A 20,912-nucleotide genomic window follows, 5' to 3' on the forward strand; every position below is an offset into this window, starting at 1 on the left:
ACGGGCTTTCTGCTGGTGGCTCTTACCTCCAGTTTCCCTAGGTGGTTTGGTAGAGGGAGAGGAGTCCACCTGATCCTGCCTTTCATAATAATAGCCCATATTCCATGAGGTAGGGAGCCAGTGTCTGCCAGTTAAGTAGATCTACTTAAACTATGCATCTGGGAAATGGGAATATTATCACAGGATGGGTCCTTGGGCCCACGGAGTTCACTGTGATACAGACTTGAATGAAAATGCCATTTATCAAATTATCACTATATGCTCATTTTGACTTGCAGATTATTGTGGCATTTGGGGGTCTTCAAGAATGAATACCAATTCTGAGCCTGCATTTAGTACATTTTTAAAGGCCTGGCTGTCTCGTCTTTCCCACGTATCAGTCACCAAAGAAAATGGTGGTAAGTACCTTTGGGAAGAGTAGGAGAAAAATTTACAGTATGTGTGGCAGTTATTCAGGGTCATCCCTCCAGGGGAACTAGCCTCCCCACCAATCAAGCACTTTGGGTCCGTGAACTCTTGAATCTATAAGTACTGGCTAAGCAGCTATGACTTCAGTTGTGGTTTTGCAAGTCTGTTTGGTCACCAGACCTATTTTTTTCCTTGTTATATAAAGTGATGTCTTAGTCGGGTTGTCTAACAAAATACCTGGGTAGTTTATAAACAAAAGAAACTTATTTCTCACAGTTGTGGAGCCTGGAAATCTTAGATCAGGGTGCCAGATAATTAGGTTCTGGTAAAGACTCTTTTTCAGTAGACTTCTCATTGTGTCCTCACATGGTGGGAGGAGCGAGGGAGCTTTCTTGGGCCTTTTTTATAAGGGCATTAATGTCATTCATGAGGGTTTCAGCTAAAGTCCCTACCTTCTAATAGCATCACATTGGGCTTTAGGATTTCAACATGTGAATTTTGGAGAGACACAGACATTCAGACTATAACAAGTAATATTTAGTAAGCTGCTCATATATTTTATTTCTAAAGACACTATGGTAAGACACTAGTCAAAAACTAAAAACCAAAAAACCCACGTTCTTAACATTCAGGTTATGACTTCTTGCTTATGTCCTATTACAGTAATTAGCACTACCTTCTCACTGGAAGTTAAGCAGTGCCAATTGTCCATTAATATTCTAGGAATCCTTTATTTTTTGCTTTAAAATCATAATGTTCAAAACGCAAACTTGTCATTTTCTTTCTGCAAACTCTGTAGTGCAGAAGTATCTCTCCCTCATCAATGTTTTTAAATAATTATGTAACAAACAGACCCTTCAGTATCTCAAAGCACTTGAATTGGCAGATCCTCGCAGTCACAGGTGATCATTTAATTATGATACCACAGAGCACCGTGGATTACTAGCATCCTATGGCCATAAGCAAGGTTCCCAGCTCTGTTTTCAAGGCCAAGGACAAAAATAATTGTTCTAAGATTTCATTTTGAGGGCTTGCTTCCCAGTATCCTCCTTGGTACTAATTCTATCTTGATCTCACTTTTCTTGTAATAATTGCCAAACACCACCAATTAGCAATTAACACACACTATTAAGTTCATTTAGTCATCATAGTCATTGGCCCAGGGCTACAGGTTCATTAGGTATAGAGTCTCTTTCAAGTTATCAAGTCTTCAATTTTATCAAATGTTTTGGTACTACATAAGATGAATATAATATTTCACTGGTCTCTGGAAACAGTTTTCTTACTACCTTCCACTTGATGACTAAGCCAGTGCCATATATATATATATATATATTTTTTTTTTTTTTTTTTTTTTACAACGGTATCCCACTTTTGCTAGAAATGCTTTTGTCAGTCAGGGTAGGCTATTCTCTATGATGGTAATTAATAAGTCGCCATATCTCCCCAACAACACACGTAAGTTTGTTTTTTTGATCTCATAAAGTCTGTTGTGGCTCCAGTAGCTATCTCCCAGTCAGTGACTCGATATTTCAGCCAACATTTGCCTTGCAGATGTGCTATTTAGAAACACAGTTTCTAGGTCAGGGGCAGAGGGGAGATGAATGTTCACACACTGGCTCTTAAATACTTCAACATAGACATGTCACCCATCTCCTCTGCTCAACACTCATTATTCATAATAGTCACATGCCCTGGCTTAACTGAGAGAGTGTTGAGGAATGTGGGGGGAGGGGACACAGGCCTATAAGGGGAACAGTAAGTTCAGAGACTCAAATCAACATCAATATTCTTGATCACTTTAATGTGCAGCTTAGATAACTCAGGATAGTTCTTAATTGATAGAAATTTAGATTGTTTTCAAATTTATGATATTAAAAATGCTTCTCTGAACTTGCTTAAAATTCTTTGTATACTTATTCACGTACCTCCTTAAGATATATTTTTAGTAATGGAATTTCCAGAATAAAAGGTGCCTTATTTTCTTACTGATACTATGTGGGATAGATATTCTTCATGCTGTCTCTAATGCTAGGTATTTTCAGTCTTTTCATATTTGCTGATCTGGAAGAGAAGAAACAATATTTTATTTTTTATTTATACTTATTTAATTACAAATGAATTTAAACATGGTCAATTGTATTGATGTGCCTTTTTGGATTTCCTTATTCTTAAATTTCTAGTGATGTCCTTTGCCCAGGTGTCTGTCTTTTTTTTTTTTTTTAACGATTTCATTTATTTATTTGACAGAAAGAGAGACAGCGAGAGAGGGAACACAAGCAAGGGGAGTGGGAGAGGGAGAAGCAGGCTTCCCACTGAGCAGGGAGCCCGATGCGGGGCTCAATCCCAGGACCCTGGGATCATGACCTGAGCCAAAGGCAAACACTTAAGGAATGAGCCTCCCAGGTGTCTGTTTTTAAATCTTTGTTAGATTCTTTCACTTGGCTCATAGGATGACCCCCTGATGCTATAGTGAAAGAATCATGCTTGCAGCCAGACTCTTTTGGTTGTTTTTTTTTTTTTTTTTATGTGAATCCTTTATGGGCACTTGGAGGCACTGGTTCTGCAACTGATCTTCATTAGAATTTTGTCTTAGTTTTACTCTGCCTACTCTTCCCAGGTGGGTGAGAAAAAATTATATCTCAGATTAGCCATGGTCTTAAAGACCAGTATAGTTTATGGATTATGGGATAAAATAATGTTGTGTTCTGTAAGGTATGTAGGAATGACATGTAGGGTTTTTGTTGGTTTGTTTCTTTTGTTGTTAATCTTTTTTTTTTGTCAGCTAAATTTAAAATTTTTAGGACATACAATCCGTCTCTGATACTAGAAAAAAAAACTATTATTTCAATTACTGATCTGTGTCTTTTGCTGACAATATATCATTAATATTGAAGGGTCCATAGAAATCTAAAAATGTATTTATCACAAATGGAAGTCTATTCTGTTTTCATGATTTAACCTTTACCTGTGAAACATAAAAGTGAACATCTTTAAGACTGTTTTCTTTTACAAATAAGTCTGTATTCTGCTATAGATAGTTTTCACATTTTTTGAAATTCAACTTTTAACTTACCAGATTAGTTTACTAAAAGTACCTGCATGGTAAACCATACAGTACTGTGAAAGCAGCATTGAAGAGGTGATTTATAAGTTAGCAAGTATATTGTATCAGAGTTTTGATAAAGAACTGATCTGGTCAATTTCATTAAAAATTGTGATACTTCTTGCTCACTGATCAAATAGATATGATAGAATAATGGCTGATGTTTGATGCCAAACACATACACAGGTGTCTTCAGCCATCATTCTGTTTCCAAAAGAACCAGCTGTATCTTACTAACTCAGAGGATGGTTCTCTCTGTGCATTCCAGTTCACTTTAATATATGTATCTTGCTGAGGAATGTTTTCTCTTTAAGATTATATTGTGGTCTTACATGTATTTACATCCATTATTTAAAAACAATATGGGCTTAATTTCTTTGGCAAAGCCAAAGAAGAAATGTTGTAGGGTTTGATGTAGCTTCCTCATATGTATTATACTCTGATTTGTATAAAGGTCAATCTAATTCTATAAATCCCCTGAGATACTTCATTTTAGCAATTCAAGTGAGTAGACACAGATTTTCTTTGGCTCATTTAGATACCTCAATTTCAAATATTAGCAACTAGATAGTATCATCCATCTTCTTTCCCTCTACACTTACAAATAATGCCCACAATACTTTTACAAAATATTTTTTTCTTATGGCATAGATTTACCTCCCTTATATATTATACTTCTTTTTGCCAGACCTAATTTTGATGGATTCCTTCTTATGTTTAAACACATATGGTGCTATTTTGTCACATATTTTTTACCAAGTATAACAGATGACTAAATTGGACAACTTATATTTAGGGAAAATGACCATTTTCATTTTGTACACTGTAAAACACATATTGGTGGCCTGTGGAACTTTGGATAAAACATCTTGAGAAAAATCACATGATTCCTCCAGTCTAGAGGAGGGGGTAAAATATGTGTGTGTGTGTGAGAGAGAGAGAGAAGAACAGCGAGCAAGAGACCAGATGATCTTTAAGGTATTTTCAAGTACTAAAACTCCATAATTCCATTATAGTATAGTTCTCTAATCTCCAGTCCTTCCTAGTGTTGGACCAAGTCATCTTCCTGTGGGACCCATTTACTAGTCCATTTAGAAATTGTGCGCTTTCTTAGAAACAGAGACCAGAACAGCGTCACTAAGATTCCCTTTATAATTCATTCTCTTTCCTATAAGAGGTGCTATCATCTTAGGAGAGGTATATAGGGTAGAAACTTGATAATTGGTTATATTAAGATGAGCCAGAGATGTGTTTGCTTAAGCTCAGATTCTTACGCACAAGGCTTATGGTATGTTTCCAACTCCCAAGAATGGCATGCGGTTTGGAAAAGAATATAAAGGGCACCTGTGAATTAGTATTGTGGGCAGCGTGCCCGCGCACACATGTGTGATTATACGTATACACACACACTGAGAGGGAGAGAGATGTGCTTCCTGCTGAAAGAATATAAACCTTTTTTCATGTGTCTGTGGAAATTTTACAAGAATATATGTCATCTTTGTTACAAAGTAAATCAACAAAATTTTTAAAGCAGAGATCTTATAGGTGGCATTTCTATAATTCAATAAACTTATAAATGTATTATTCGTAAATAAATAAAAATGAAATACATGTTTCTCTTTGCTCACTTCTGAAGAGGTTAGAATAGCAAGACAAACCATGAAGTCTCAAGGGAAGAAATAAAGCCAAAAAGTTTTAGATAGTAAAATAGGTATTTACAGCTACAGAAGTAATTAATGAAAAGTGTATACTCAGAAACAAGTTGAAAAAAGTAAACTACCCAAAAAAATCTTTGTACAGGACAGGGCAAAGTGATCAGAGATGTAAGAAAAGGCAAACTCATATCCAAGTTAGTATGATTGAAATAAGATCATGTGAAACTTGAAGGAGAAACAGCCAGGTTAAGGCAATGAAAAAGAAATTTTGGAAAATTTAACTCCTTATAGAGCTCTTGCAGATACAAAAATAAGAATATATATTTTCTCTTTCTGTGAGACCAAGGCAGAGATTTAATAGGATAGCTGACTGTATTAACCAAAGGGTGAAGACTTAGACAGTTTAATAAAAGATAGTGCATCCCAGGGATTGAGCCATGGGTGATAGCTGTGGAAGGACAATGTGGGGCCTAGAGGTTCTGGCCCCACTGCAAAGCTCTCCTCAAATCATAAGGCCTGTTGGAAAAGACCTTCGAATGCACATGGGAGAAACATGCAATTTCTGGCACAATAAAGCAAAGTCTATTAAACAAGGCATGCTGTTGATATTTAATAATGATGATAGAAAGTATTAGAAACTGGGTCACTGGCATTTGCAGGCAGATATTAAAGATTTTTCTAGAACTTCTCTTACTAACATTGGGGGAAAGAGATGAGGGACTGACACAGAAGATGCAGTTCTTTTTAAAAAATATTTATAAGCGAGTGTGTGTGTGAACTGGGGGAGGGGCAGAGTGCAATAAAGATGCACTTCTTTATTAAAATTAGGACAAATCAAAACTGTCAAGGGAGAGAATGAAGCAGGATGTTTACTGTGCTACCTCAAGAAAAATAAATCCTGAGGCTAGGAATAAAAGCAATAACTATCAGAACTCAGTTTTTTTTTTTTTTTTTTTTTTTTGGACAGAGCCCCTGAGCATCACGTGGAGGATCCAGGCCTTTGCAGTAAGGCTAACTACCTCCCAAATCATTCTGGGAATCTACAGTTGGCATCTTGTTTGCTATTCTGTCTTTTGCCTCTCTTCTACTTACTGTGGACATATTTTTGGCTCTTCTTGGAGCTCAAAGGAAAAAGCTCTTCTATAGACTCCCACCCAAGTGCTGGAAGTATTGCTGGCTCTAGGCACTGAGGTCTCCATCCATGTCATTTCTCAGATGTAATGATACCACAACAAAGCACTGACTTTTGATGAGCAGGTACTATGTTCCAGGTTTGGTCCTAAGCATTTCATGTACCACATCTGATTTAATCCTCATGTTCCAGGACATCTGGTATCCTCTCAGGGCCTTGTAGGTATTGTGGAATGTAACTGCAGTTTAGAAGATAAATTCACAAGAAGAAAGCAAGCTTTGTCTGACTGATAGAGTTGTTTTTAAGGTGTAATGTTTTGGTTTTCAATATTAAGGCAGAAAACTTAAGGCAGTGATTGCTCAAGTTCATGTTCCTCCTGCTATTACTGAAATAGAAGAGTTAAGTGTTCTAAATGTAACATTTTAAAACAAAAAGCCAAACTATGAAAAAGACATTATAAGGATATTTAATCCTGAATGATTGAAAAGTGTGAGAAGACAAAAAGTTATTACCCAGAAAAATATAAAATATGACTGTGCTTATAAATAAGAAAATAAGTTTTATAAATGAAGTTATTAAAATACAATTATAAGGCAACAATAATAAATTAAGAGTCACTATTTACTGAGCACCTACTGTGTGCCCAACCTTACTTTAATATTTTTTATATGTGCCATTTTACTTTTCACAATATCCCTACTAGGCAGGTGCTTTTAAAGGCACTAAAATAAAGCAAAGGTTTCATGTGTGCTGCCTCCCACTCTGAGCAGTGAGTGAAGGTAACAGAAGTTTTGCGTTGAGAGGACAATCTTAGCCTAAATGAAGGATATAGAGAGGAATTGCCACCATGACATTTAGTATCTGACTTTGCTACTTCAAAAGGCTTTTAAAGGCTTTTAAAGCCAACTATCCGAGATCATGGAGAAAATGTGTAAATTACAGTTCTGGGAAAATTTCTTTGATTTCATGAAAAGGAAAGGGTGAGGAATGAAGAACCAGTACTTTGAAGATACAGACTCTGTCCAGTAACAAAAATATATAAACCTTATGAATATGCAGTGAACTCTACAGAACAGTCCAAAAGGTAAAACACATGTAATAAAGGAGGATGAAATAGATTATGGCAAAACAATGACACAGGTCTGTGTTAATTAGAAACTACTGTGCAATGTTTGAAGGATTTGTATTTGATCTTTGTTGGAGAATCATTAATATGTATTATATGTAAATAATTTTAATAATAACTTGTGAGAATCAAATGATAGACATGGAGAAATTTGAAACAATGTTAAAGCACTAAATAGATGTAAAATAATTTTAGTCCCCCTCTTTAGTGAAGTCAGTTATTTGATCAGATATAGCAACAGTTTTTTTTTTTTTTTTTAAATCAGTTCTAATTTTTCTTTAAAGGGACCAAGAGGTGTCCAGCAGGATATGTGTGTGTGTGTGTGTGTGTGTGTGTCGGGGCGGGGGGCAGGAGACAGAGACAGAGAAAGCAGAGGCTCTGGGCTCAAACTTCACAAACTAGTTGTGGAAACTTGGTAATTACTCTCAGTGAGTCCCAGTTTCCTTAGTTATAAAATGGAGAAATAAACATATTTATGCTTAGTAATTGTTTTGAAGATTAAAAGAGATCGTCTTTGTAACTACAGTGCCTGGTTGTATCTTCCATTTTTTTTTCACATAGCAGACATATTCTTATATTGCATTATATTTTATTTTCATAAATTTATATTCACAGATGACACATATATTTAAATTTTTTTAAAAAGAGACTGGTTCTGAAAAACTGAAGTATTGAAGAAAACTGTGCTGGAATACAACAAAGTTTTCAGTTCAGAAAACATCCATGGGGTACTTTCCATATGCAGGTTTTTACCATGTGTTGCATTCTGGCTGGGGATAAGAATACATATTGCTATAGTAAATAAAAGTAATATTTTATCAGTGCCATTAAATCTGGGTCAGAGGAAGTACATAGAGTGTTGAGAGAGAAAATGCTTTTTTTTTTTTTTTTTTTTTAGCAATTAAGGAAAGGCTCGATATGGAAATTAATGTTTGAGTTGGCTTTGAGGAAATGTGGGATTCTTTTTTTTGGCAGAGATGGTGGTGGGTGGACAACAGAATTTCAGAAAAACATTGGCATAGAGGAGATGTAGAAAATGTGGAATGTTTTCAAGGAATGGCATTAATTTGGTAGAATAATTAGTATCTTGCTAACTCCAGAATTTATCTCCTTTCTTTGTTCCCCTTCTTAATCAAACCTCTATTTTTATTTATTTAGTTATTCATTCATTTATTTATTTTTAGAGAAGGGGAGGGTGGGGAGGGGGAGAGGGAGAGACAGAATCTCATACCGACTTCCCACTAAGCAGGGAGCGTGACTCGGGTCTTGATCTCACAACCCTGAGATCATGGCCTGAGCCGAAATCAAGAGTTGGCCACTTAACCAACTGAGCTACCTAGGTACCCAAACTTCTCTATTTTTAATTTATTGTTCAGAAATTTTAAATACACAGTAATTCAGAGAGCTATTTTACCCATCATCACTCAGATCACTTCTGCCATTCTTCCATGAGATCCTTTTTTTTTAAAGTAAAACATTGTAAATATAGTGAAGAAACTCCATTCCTCTTTCATATCCTTTCTCTTCCCTCCAGGAGTAATTGCTATTCAGAATTTGGGGTTTGTCCTTCCTATTTCATATTTTTAAACATTTACCACATATATGTACATTCATAAATAACATATAGTATCATCTCTCATTGCCCTTTTCAAATGATGTGTGGTACCGTGTGTTTCTTTTGCTTGTGGTGCCACACACCATACCTTACCAACACACTGTCAATGCCTTGTCAACCTGGATGGATCCCTTGGTCCTCCAGCTATCAGTGCAAACACACCACATAGGTCTTTTACTCCTTCCAGGAGCTTTACTTGGCCAGCTGACAAGGAAACCTTTATAGTAATCCTGTGAGAGCTTCTTTAGAGTTTCAGTTTCCCTAACTACATATCCAATTAAATTCTATGGCTGAAGCAGTTCTTTTTGTTTTAACTTCCATTGGACATTTATTTAAATCATCGTACCAAATATTTAATTGATGATTTGGTCTTGATTCTACCTACCTTTGTCAGACACCAGACCAAACTCGTATTCTGGTTCACTAGTAAGAGGCATTTCATGCCATCTATGCTGCTCATTATTTATAATTAAATATTCATAGCTGAAAACAAATTATATTAATAGTGAATAATCCCTTCTGAGGGATATTTTCAGGATATCCTAGGGAAAAGAAGAAACGGAAGTTACCACTTGAGAGTGCCAAAAGGACTTCATGTAAACGTATTGGAAATATTTCCCCTGGCTGATACTGCCACAGGGGCTGAATTTCCCATAACTGGCATTTTTCCTTATAGGTCCTTCCATGCATGTGTCTATTTCTCCCTGGCTAAAACATGATGCTTTCTGGAAAATGAAGTATACCAGGTACCATTTTAGCACAGGGACATTTATAAGATTAAATATATTTTGTATAGGTTTTTTACTGAAAAATGAGAACCACCTATTGCCCAAATTTTAGCAGAAAAATACATATTAAACAAGCTTCAGACCTGATAAGCATATTTGCAAAGCTGTTAACTTTCATTCTTTTCATTGTTTTTGGAAAAAAGTCACGTAGTACTTGATCGTGTTAGGCATAATATCTGTACATGTTATGTAATCAAGTATGTTAATTTGAATTCTATCAAAATGGAAAAAAAAATCACGATCATAAAAGAATTACCCATGTAACATAACATTTTTGTACTATACATGTTTGTGTATCACATAATACACATGTATACATGTATCTATGATTGAAAGGCAATTAAACATGAGTTTTATATTTGCAAACTCAGATTTTTCCTTTGAAGTCCATAATTTCAGAAATGTTTTGTGTGAAACAAAATTTCATATTGAGTTATGTAACATGTTCCAAAGGGGTTCTGATTTTCTCACTGTGCCATCAATGAGTTTTTGTTTCTCCCTCCTGAAAATAGGCAGGTAAAGTCTGAGTGCTAAGAGAAGGAACACAGCACATGTATTCTTTTTTTTTTTTTTAAGATTTTATTTATTTATTTGACAGAGAGAGACAGTGAGAGAGGGAACACAAGCAGGGGGAGTGGGAGAGGGAGAAGCAGGCCTCCCGCTGAGCAGGGAGCCTGATGCGGGGCTCCATCCCAGCACCCGGAGATCATGACCCGAGCTGAAGACAGAAGGCAGACGCCCAAAGACTGAGCCACCTAGGTGCCCCACATGTATTCTTAATTGCTGCTTGCTTTGGTAGTTTTTTTGGCTGGTGAGACAAGAAAGGTTAAGTATGAATACAATGGATATCCTGGGATCCAGGCCTTCATTAGCATTCTTTAGCTTTGGGGATCTTGTAAAGACACTTTTTGGAATAGACCCGTGGCCTTTTTAGTCAATTACTATTTCGTATATTCATTACTAATACAACATCTTAATTGATACCTTTGGGCAACAAAATATCTCTTTTTCACTCACATATCTCTTCTTCCTGTCTAAAGGAACAAAAACTATGTAGGAGTTTATCAAAATTTCAGTATGATTTATTAGCTATAGGGAGTGCTCTCAGTTTCTCTCTCTCAGTATCATTCATGTGGCCTAAATTGGAAGAGTAAATCTTATTTTATGTTTAGGTATGTAAGCTTTTTCACTGAAATTAGAAAAAAAAAAGTAGTGGGAGATTTCACAAGTATAAATATTTGCAGACATTTAAAATTATGGCTGATTAATAAATAACACATGGGAAATACAATAATCACTAGAATATTCTCCTATATCTCACTGGAATCATGAGTTTGGGTGATATTTTAACATCTCATAATTTAAAAAAAGTTGTCATTTCTTAACTTTAAGGGATATATTTGATATAATAATAGTTTAAGCATCAACTATAGTAAATACAACACGGTGATATGTTAGTTATATGGCCCCTTTTTAAAGATTTATTTCTTTATTTTTAGAGAGAGAGAGAGAGAATATCCCAAGAAGACTCCATGCTGAGTGTGGAGGCCTAGTTGGGGCTTGATCTCAGGACTCTGAGATCATGACCTGAGCTGATACCAAGAGTCGAACAGTTAACTGACTGAGCCACCCAGGTGCCCCATGTTACATGGTCTTCTTAAGATTTACATTAACTTTAGGTTTATGTTGAAATAAAACTAGAAGAAAGACATTGCAGTGTTTCATAATTTGTGCCCTGGGCACCTTTAGGACCATTCACTGCTTATTAACTAGCAGCTACATAGTGGTCAACTTATGACTGTTCACTGATGAAGCAAAGTTATTTTGCTGCAACTGATTTTTATTGAAGAAAAGCCTAGGGGTCATATCTGCAGTGGGTGAAAACTGAGATTAATTTAAATTCATTGAGCAGTCCAGCCGAGACAACTGTGGTAAGGTGGTAGTCATAATTTATCTGTCTGAAAATGTTCAGACCTTATTTGCTTCTGAAGCTATGAATGAATGATTTTTAAATGGCTCAGCATTCGGGATGAGTGTTGGCAAGTAAAAATCCCATAACACAAGAGGAATAATATGACAGCAGAAGTTTAAAGCCAAAGTCCACAGCAGGGACTCTGAACAAGAAATTGCCTCTTTGAAAGCATTCATATTTAAATCTCTCTCTTCCCTCTCTTCCTCCCTTTTCCCTTCCTTCCCTCCCTCTCTCCTTCCTCCCTTCTTCCCTCTCCCCTTCTCTCTTTCTAGAACCAACCTAGTGTATATCTTAGAAATGATTTTTATTTGTAAAAAATATGCAAGAATGATTTCTATTTTAAAGGAATCTATATTTCTAGAATAAGCAGAACAAGAGAATCAGCTCTGGACAACATATGAAAAAGAACTTGCATTTTATTTTTCATTTAGTAAGTTTTGTTTCTCTTTTCTTGTACATTAAATCTCATGGCCATCTAGAAACAAAATTGTAAATTAGATGAAATTTGCTTTTCTTCTCCCTGCCTGTTAGCACCTCTCTTTCAATTTCTGCCCTCCCCTCCCTGAGCAGAGACCCTTTCCTGCTTTTCCTTATTTCGTATTTCAAATAAAGCTTTTATGTATGGAATATGAATCTATTCCCTTTCCATCTGAAGAAAGAAAACTAGAGCTTACATGTTGATGGGACAAGTAGGTTTAAGAATACATTAATTTGCATTATTAAATGGAATTTTCTGCAGCAATGCTACAATGTAGTTAGAATGACTTTGTTACCTTCCATACATAAGGAAGGTTCAGAAAGGTCAAGTGACATAAGCAGTGCCAATCAGTAAGCGGCCACAGTATAACTAAAACCCAGGTCTTCTGTCTTCTGAGTCATATTTCAGTATTATTTTTTTCCGCTTTTCTTTTAATTTAAATTCAATTAGCCAACATATAGTACGTCATTAATTTCAGATGTAGTGTTCAATAATTTATCACTTGCTTGTGTCAGCATTCTTTCCATGGCCTTACTTTGGAAAGGTATTGGTTAGTTAAATCTTATGTGAAATTTATGTATGATAAAAATGTCCTTCAGTTTTTATCCTAGAGTACATTATATTGGGGACAATTTCTAAACCCAGTTAGAAGACCATCAAGTGGTAGAATTTCAGTCATTAGCAGAGTGTATTAGCTGTGAAAATATTGTAAGAAAGATCTTTTTGGTATTCATCTGCTCACCAGATAAGCTCTAACTGACTTCACCTGTACATAAAGAAGACCCTTGCAAAACTGAGCATTTACTTATACTTCTTAATAGAAAATTGTGTAATTCTTTGTATCATTCAAATGCTGGCAATAGGCATAAGGAAATTCTAGACGCATAGCACAATTATTTAGAACACAGGCTTTGACATGAAACAGAGTGGGATGAAGTACTGACTTTATCTTACTTCCTTTATGACCAAGATTTGGTTAATTAACCTTGCACAATCTTATTTGCCTCAGTGGAAAATGGGAATGATTAGGTCTAATACTCAGCTTTTATGTATATGGATGTATTGATTGCCAACTCTTCAATTATTTAAGAGTCATAATGACTCTTAAAAAGTTACACGCCTTTTCAGGTGCCTCCTTTGTTTCAGTATAGTACTTTTTCATTCTACAACTTAATAAGTTATCTACATTAAACAACATATTGACACTTCAGTTTCAGGCAGAGATATTTTTTCAAAACATTGTCTTTTGGTTAGAGAATACTCTACAAAAACATTTTCCAACCACTGTGTTAGCATGTTTGCTTTGTGTACTTAGAAGTGAGAGGTATAAAGAAGTAGATGCTTCTTTGACACGTCAGTCTGTTGTGAGCACACACTAGTTTCATTTATTTTGAAGTGCTCTCAGATTTTGTCTTTATTTTGTGCTTCAAGTTTTTTTTCCTGTGGTATAACTATTTTCAAGTGCAATTTGAGTTTGAGTGCAGAATAACCATGTACCTCCCAAAAGGCTTACCTGTCTGAAAGTCAGTCACTTGGCTCTTTCCTTTTGTATTTCCTTTCTTAGTATGATGTCTTTTTACCCTTTACCCCCTACCTCCAACTGCTATTTTCCTCCTTTGGTCAATATAATAAGCTATCATGATATTGCATGTTTTTTAGGTGTTCTGATTTTTCTATCTTTGAACATTGCTTGAGTGTCTTGAGTTGGGATGAAATATACCATATTTTTTTCCATTAAGATTAATGGAACTGTTAGCATGCCTGGGTGGCTCAGTCATTAAGCGTCTGCCTTCGGCTCAGGTCATGATCCCAGGGTCTGGGGATCGAGTCCTGCATCGGGCTCCCTGCTCCTTGGGGAGCCTGCTTCTCCCTCTCCCTCTGCCTGCTACTCCCTCTGCTTGTGCTCTGTCAAATAAGTAAAATCTTTAAAAAAAGATTAATGGAACTATTTATATTTTATTATTTAACGTCTTTGCAACTAATGGCAAGGTTTTTATGAACACATTAAAATCATTTCATGAGGGATATCAGTTGGTAAATAATGAATGCTTACAGTCCTCTAAGTGCCCCCCTACTATCCTGGCTATGTGAATCTACCTCCAGAATGTCCTCCCCAGATCTTCCCCAACGTAGGACTGGGTTCAGAAAAAATCCTTCAGAATTTTACTCCATCATGCATGCTGGTTTGCATTCTGAATGGTCCATATTCTTGCTATTTATTGCTTTTATTTAATATTGTGAATATTCCTTCTAGTGATGACAATAATGGAACTATCACAAAAGGTTTTTGTAGGAATGAAATTCTATAATGCATGGAAAGAACTAGTATAATGTTTAGTACCCAGTAAATAGTCCATGAATATTAGCTGTAGTTGTTATATTATTGTGATATAATAATTTAAAAATCTGTGTATTTGTATAAGTAAACCCTTCAGATATATCAGTTTTATAAATATATTGTGGTAAGTATAAGCTTCCATATTTAGTATCTTCAGTTATATTTCATCAGTGAGGAATAAGGTATTTTATTTTGAATTAGATATCCATTGGATTGCATAAAATCCAAAATAAATAACACATAATTAAAATTAGAAATCCTCACAATCGATCTATTAAAGACTTGACTCAAATATTAATGCAGAAAAATCCTGTGTATGTAATCAAACATTTTTCATTATAACCAATGCAAGATTATAATTTTGTTGGTAACATTTTCATTGAATCAGTATATGACTAAAACTTAGGTACATACTGGTTATCTTGGCTGATTTAATTTATCTGATGCTTACATGGTTTGTGTCAAATTCACACAAAACATATGAATATTTTTCTTTTAGTACTCTGAGAGATAATTAGCCATCTTGAACTATGAGAAAAGCAAAACCAACCAATTCTGCTTCTTTCTGGCAACTTACATACTTAACTTTAGTCACTTATTCCATCTACTCATTTACTGAGTATTCACTGAACAAAGAGTACCTATCAACCTCTGTAGACTACACGGTAGGCCAGGCATATTTTTGAGCTTCTTGTGTGTGCAGCCTCTGAATGCAAGCTGTCTGGATCTGATAGGACCCTGGGTTGGTTGCCTGGGTTGAGTGACCCCTGAAGAAGTTACTCAGGCTATGTGTCAGTTTTCTTATCTGTATAAAAAAGAATAAAAATAATATATAGTGTTGTAGTGAAGACTTACTTAGTTAATACATTTAAGACTTAGGAAGCACCTGTCAAGGAGCACATATTCTATTAAAGTCAATTATTTTTGAAAACTATTGCCATGTTATAGCCTATGGAGAAGAATTAAATGATGTCAGTTTGATATTTTGATTTTCATAAAAGTAGATACACTATTAATTAAAAAAAAAAGGTCCAGCATATGTTGGTTAGTGTTAACTAGTATTATTTTACTGTTGAATGTAAAATAAACAAAAAAATCAACTCTGTATTTAGGACTATTCTGGGCATTAAAATGAAAATGAATAAGATGGGATAGGGAATTATTGAAAATAGGACATACACCATAAATTTTAGATTAATCTTAAATTCATTAACTGAGTTTCCATTAGAAATGGGGAGAAAGCTCACATCTGTGAAAATATAAAAGATTCCTGTGCAAAGCAATCTCTTCTGATGGCAGTAACGGGTGCAATTACATGTGGCCTCTCAAAGAGCAGGAAAACAAATTAGGGTTGTACTTAAAAAATAGAAGTTTTGAGGAAGAATAAGCTCCAGTGTAACAGAAAGGGATACAAGATAGAGGAAGAGCTCAAGTTCTGCTGAAGAGTGGGGGACTGAAGGAACAAGAAAAAGAAGTGACAAGTAATGTGGAGGATGCCAGAAAAAATGAAAAGCATCATAGGAAGTGTAAATGAGGAAGGATTCATAAGAACTAGGCCAAGAAGAAATGAGAAAGAGGGAAAGGATGGAAGGAGAAATTGCAGAACCTATGGGAACAGGAAGTGTTATAGCAACAGACATTGATAAAGCACATGGGTGAGCCTCAGGCATAAATGAGTATTTTCTGAAAAAAAATGATACAAAAATCAAGGAAGAAAACAGAGGGAAAACTATAAGGAAACAAAGAAATGAGAAAGCAATAATATTATTGAAGTCTAACTCTTAAATGTCTATCGGTGTCTACCAAAAGCTTAGATTCCTTTAATATTTTGATAAATTTATTACTTGGTCTTTAAAAATATGACATGTATTAGCATTGTCCACCAATTTTCTAGTTTGAGAAACATTCTTCCTAGGTTAATCTATTGTTTATTTGTTCAAACATTACACTAATAAACAAGCAATTATTCTATTCTAAACAAATATGTTAATCACTTTTAAGGTCATCTTTTCAGAGTATTACTAGGAGTGATTACAAGATTAAAGAATGAAAAGAAAAGCCAAGAATATGCAAATGAAATTTACATTAATTACCTTGCAATGACAAGGATGAATGATCTTACTAAAATCAGGAATCACTCGTGAAGTTGCAATCTACCATTGACACTTAATGTCATGGTACTTCTAAAATGGCATTTGAAAAGATCACTGTTATATGTATATGCTTTAAATGTACACACTGTATCAATTCAACCTTCCAAAATAATCACACATGAAATGATATGCTTACAACATGTATTTGCATTCGTTTTGTTGTCCAGGTATTAGTTGAGGCTGTGTAAGAATACAAAGACAATAAGACTAAGTTACTAATCCCAATAAGCTTCTGGTTTAATAAAACAGATACCTAAAATAATTTTAGCAAAATATATGTATGTGTTATCACAGTTTGGTGGATACGAGACAAGGAGAGATGAAAATAAATAATTAAAGTCTCCCTGGAGTGGGTGTTTTTTAGACAGGGTCTCAATATATAAATATGGGATGGCTAAATTATTCTTTTTTTTTAAAGATTTTATTTATTTATTTGACAGAGACACAGTGAGAGAGGGAACACAAGCAGGGGGAGTGGGAGAGGGAGAAGCAGCCTTCCCACGGAGCGGGAAGGCCAACGTGGGGCTAGATCCCAGGACTCTGGGATCATGACCTGAGCCAAAGGCAGACGCTTAACGACTGAACCACCCAGGTGCCCCTGGATGGCTAAATTATTCCTCACAAAGGAAAGGTCAGGCATAAAAAATACAGAATAATGTATGTGTAACAAGTGGGTCAAACAAAGGCAGTGGAATTCTTATTTTTTGAGGTGAGTTATCAGGATTCTGAGGTTCTGTTTTGCATCCGTGTAGGTTTATACCATGACCCAACCTGAAAAATTAAAGGACTAATGACCTTAAGTCACTAACTGCAGTGTAACAGCATTAATCCTGAACGTGAAATGCCTTTTTACACCTCTTACAGTTTCACCGGTATCTTTACATATTAATGGTGGAAAAGATGCTACATCTGGCCAATACCTATATACTCTATTCTTAGGGGAAACAATCACTTTTAGTATTTTTTAAAGATATTTATTTGAGAGAGGGAGGGAGAAAGCACGGGCTGTGGGGTTGCTGCAGAGGGAGAGGGAGAAGCAGACTTCCTGCTGAACAGGGAGCCCAACATGGGGTTCAATCCCAGGACCCTGGGAGCACGACCTGAGCCAAAGGCAGACGCTTAACAGACTGAGCCATCCAGTTTAGCATTTTTTAAAAGAAAAATTAAAAAAAATTTTGTGTAACTACATACATTGCTACATAATTGTAATTGAATCAAATTGTAATGAAATCTAATTGTACAAGCCAGTGTCAAATTGACAACATACATGTACAAACCATCTCCTGTATAAAAACTTTCAGCCCAAAGAGAAAAATGAACCTCTCCAGAAATAATTTCGTTCAACATACTGCTATTGAATATCTGGTAAATGTGCTTGTCACTGATAGATGCTAAAAGATAGGCATGAACTTGGATAAGATGCTGTCTGTTTGCATTTGTTAAAGGAAAGAGTGCATAGAAAACAGTTTTAGGAAAAGATGCATAAATATGAGGGGGATAAGGATAATAATCTAGTTGGAAAGGGACCATCACTAGGCATTGTTTCTAGAACTGTATTTGCATGGCAAAATTGTCATATATTCTTATATTGTATGCTTATTTTGGGAGAGAGAACTTTGGAAAGGCTGATGGAGGTTTACGGGGTTAAAGCCATCTCTTGGTGACATCACTGACTATGACCAAAACATTTAGTTAGGGAAAAAACATGAAAGAAAAAGTACACTGGAATGTCAACAGGTCTAAGACAAATCCAATTAGAGGGATCCCATGGTGAAATGTTGGCTAGGCAAAGCACAAACACCTAAAATAATTCCGCTAAAAAAGGCTTTAGTCTGGACTAGGAAACACAAATGTGCAGCAAAATTATCACAAGAAGAGAAAATAATATCAATTTATTGGGAATTCCTAGGAGCAGAGGGACTACTATAAATAAATGAATGATACCCTGAAAGGCCACTTATCTTTTCTTTAAGAATCATACAGAAGATGTCTCACAATTAAAGTCCTTGAGTACAGAGACCACAAATACAATTTATTGTGTCCAGTTCAAAAGTATTATTCAAAATATGTGAGAAAGATAAACTATTCTAATCGAGAGAGGGACCTGATATGGAGGTATTGAGTACAAATATCAGAGTGAGCAGAATGAACTTTGCAGAGATCAAGTCATGCTGAATATTAATCCTAAAAGCTAAGAGAATACTCCACCAAACTCAAGTGTACTTGTCAGCTGTACACTATAGAGGAACTGAGCAACTGTCTTTTTTTTTTTTTTAAAGATTTTTATTTTTTATTTTTTATTTATTCATGAGAGACAGAGAGAGAGGCAGAGGGAGAAGCAGACTCCCTGCTGAGCCGGGAGCCCGATGCGGGACTCGATCCCAGGACCCCGGGATCATGACCCAAGCCGAAGGCAGACGCTTAACCATCTGAGCCACCCAGGTGCCCTGAGCAACTGTCTTGAAAGAGAAGTTTTCTGCCTCCATTCACATGTGCAGTAATAGCTAACACTTTAATAAGCCTTAGCATTTTGGTACAGGGATGCTTTAGTAGCTCTACAGCCCTTCCTTATGTTAGATTGCAGTCCCTATCTAGCACAGGATCTCTCACCTTAGATCATCAGAATAGTGAGTGCCTACAATTTAGAGTTTAAAAGCCTAGCAGAAAGTAAGGAATTGCAGTATTTATCTTTGGCTTGCATTTGCATCGCTCCTCTCTGCAGGAGCTAATACACGGATTAGCAATCCGAAAGAGGAGTTTAACAACTCTTCTATTTAGGGGAAAGTAATAGAATGGTTAACTAATGATGGTCTTGTTGCTAGGAAACAAAGAAAGTTATTACCGCGTTAGGTTTTAACATAGGAGTAGAGCCCTCTAAGTCTGCAGTGAATTCTTACTAAATGATTAGATAGTTTTTGTTTGTTTGTTCATTCTTGTTTATTCTTCTTCAAAGTAAATCTATCATTTGGGTCTACCACCTGGACCATAAATGCAATGTCAGGTTTTTGTTTGTTTTTAACTGAGATTGAATTAGTTTTAGGTATGTCCTAATGCTCATCAATCTTTCCTCTTTTGTAGGAATATTTATGAAAATATATAACATTTTCTGAAAAATACTTCAGTTTAAGGTTTAGAAATACTTCCTGCCTTTAATTATTCTTTAGAATCCTATTTGCCATTCAGCAAACATTTATCAAGTGGTTACTGTGTTCCTTGTACTGACCTAAGCATTGTAGGGGAATACTATAGCTTCTGCTTGCAGCTGAATTTGGGAGATAAGACTTGCCACTGCAGAGAGTCAGAAGAGCTATGGGTGTTCACAGGAGGGAGAGATTACTTTCAGTTGAGAAGTCAGGAAAAACTTTAAGGAGGATGTAGCATTTGTGTGGGGTCTTGAAGGATGAGTAATTTGGGGTATTTGGAAAGATGGAGGGGTCGGGAGAAGTACATACAATCACAAGTAGAACATGTAAGATAAAAATAGCTCAAAAACAGGAAACACAGTTTATGTTCTCACGTTAACACATTTTTGATTGCCTGCCCACCTGAAGATTCCTTCTCTGGACCGAGAGTTATTTTGTTGGTTGGTTAGCTGCCAATAGTAGTCTGTCCTTCAAAACTTAGAAAAAAGAAACAGGCACTGAGGTACAGTGGTAGAGACAGGTTCATAGAAATATCACATAGAGTCAGGAGAGTGGAAGATATAATTAGTAGATTTGCTCCTGAGAAGCATAGAACATTTTAGGAGATTGCTTTAATCTTTAATAGTTTCCTAAGTTTCATCTCCATGCTTCATGTGATTTAACTCTGTTTTGGTCCTGTTTAAAGTTTCTGTGCCCTTTCGGGGCGCCTGGGTGGCTCAGTCCTTAAGTGTCTGCCTTCGGCTCAGGTCATGATCCCAAGGGCCTGGGATCGAGCCCCACATCGGGTTCCCTGCTCCACGGGAAGCCTGCTTCTCCCTCTCCCACTCCCTCTGCTTGTGTTCCCTCTCTTGCTGTGTCTCTCTCTGTCAAATAAAATCTTAAAAAAAAAAAAAGTTTCTGTGCCCTTTCAATAGATTCTCCTTTATTTGGACTAGCTTGAGTTGGTTTCTGTTTCTGGAAGTCAGAGTCTTGACTAAGATGTTATCAAATGATGAGTC

General features: G+C 35.9%; 1 pseudogene; it reads left to right on the forward strand.

Annotated features, from left to right (window-relative positions):
* The first annotated feature begins 307 nt into the window (after positions 1 to 307).
* The window catches only part of LOC114210607 (V-type proton ATPase subunit E 1-like), a 134,917-nt pseudogene continuing 114,312 nt past the window's right edge, over positions 308 to 20,912 (forward strand).

Source organism: Eumetopias jubatus, unplaced genomic scaffold (genome assembly GCF_037043125.1).
Source record: "Eumetopias jubatus isolate StellerSeaLion01/CBP00866 unplaced genomic scaffold, mEumJub1_p1.0 scaffold_14, whole genome shotgun sequence".
NCBI classification, from domain to species: Eukaryota; Metazoa; Chordata; class Mammalia; order Carnivora; family Otariidae; genus Eumetopias; species Eumetopias jubatus.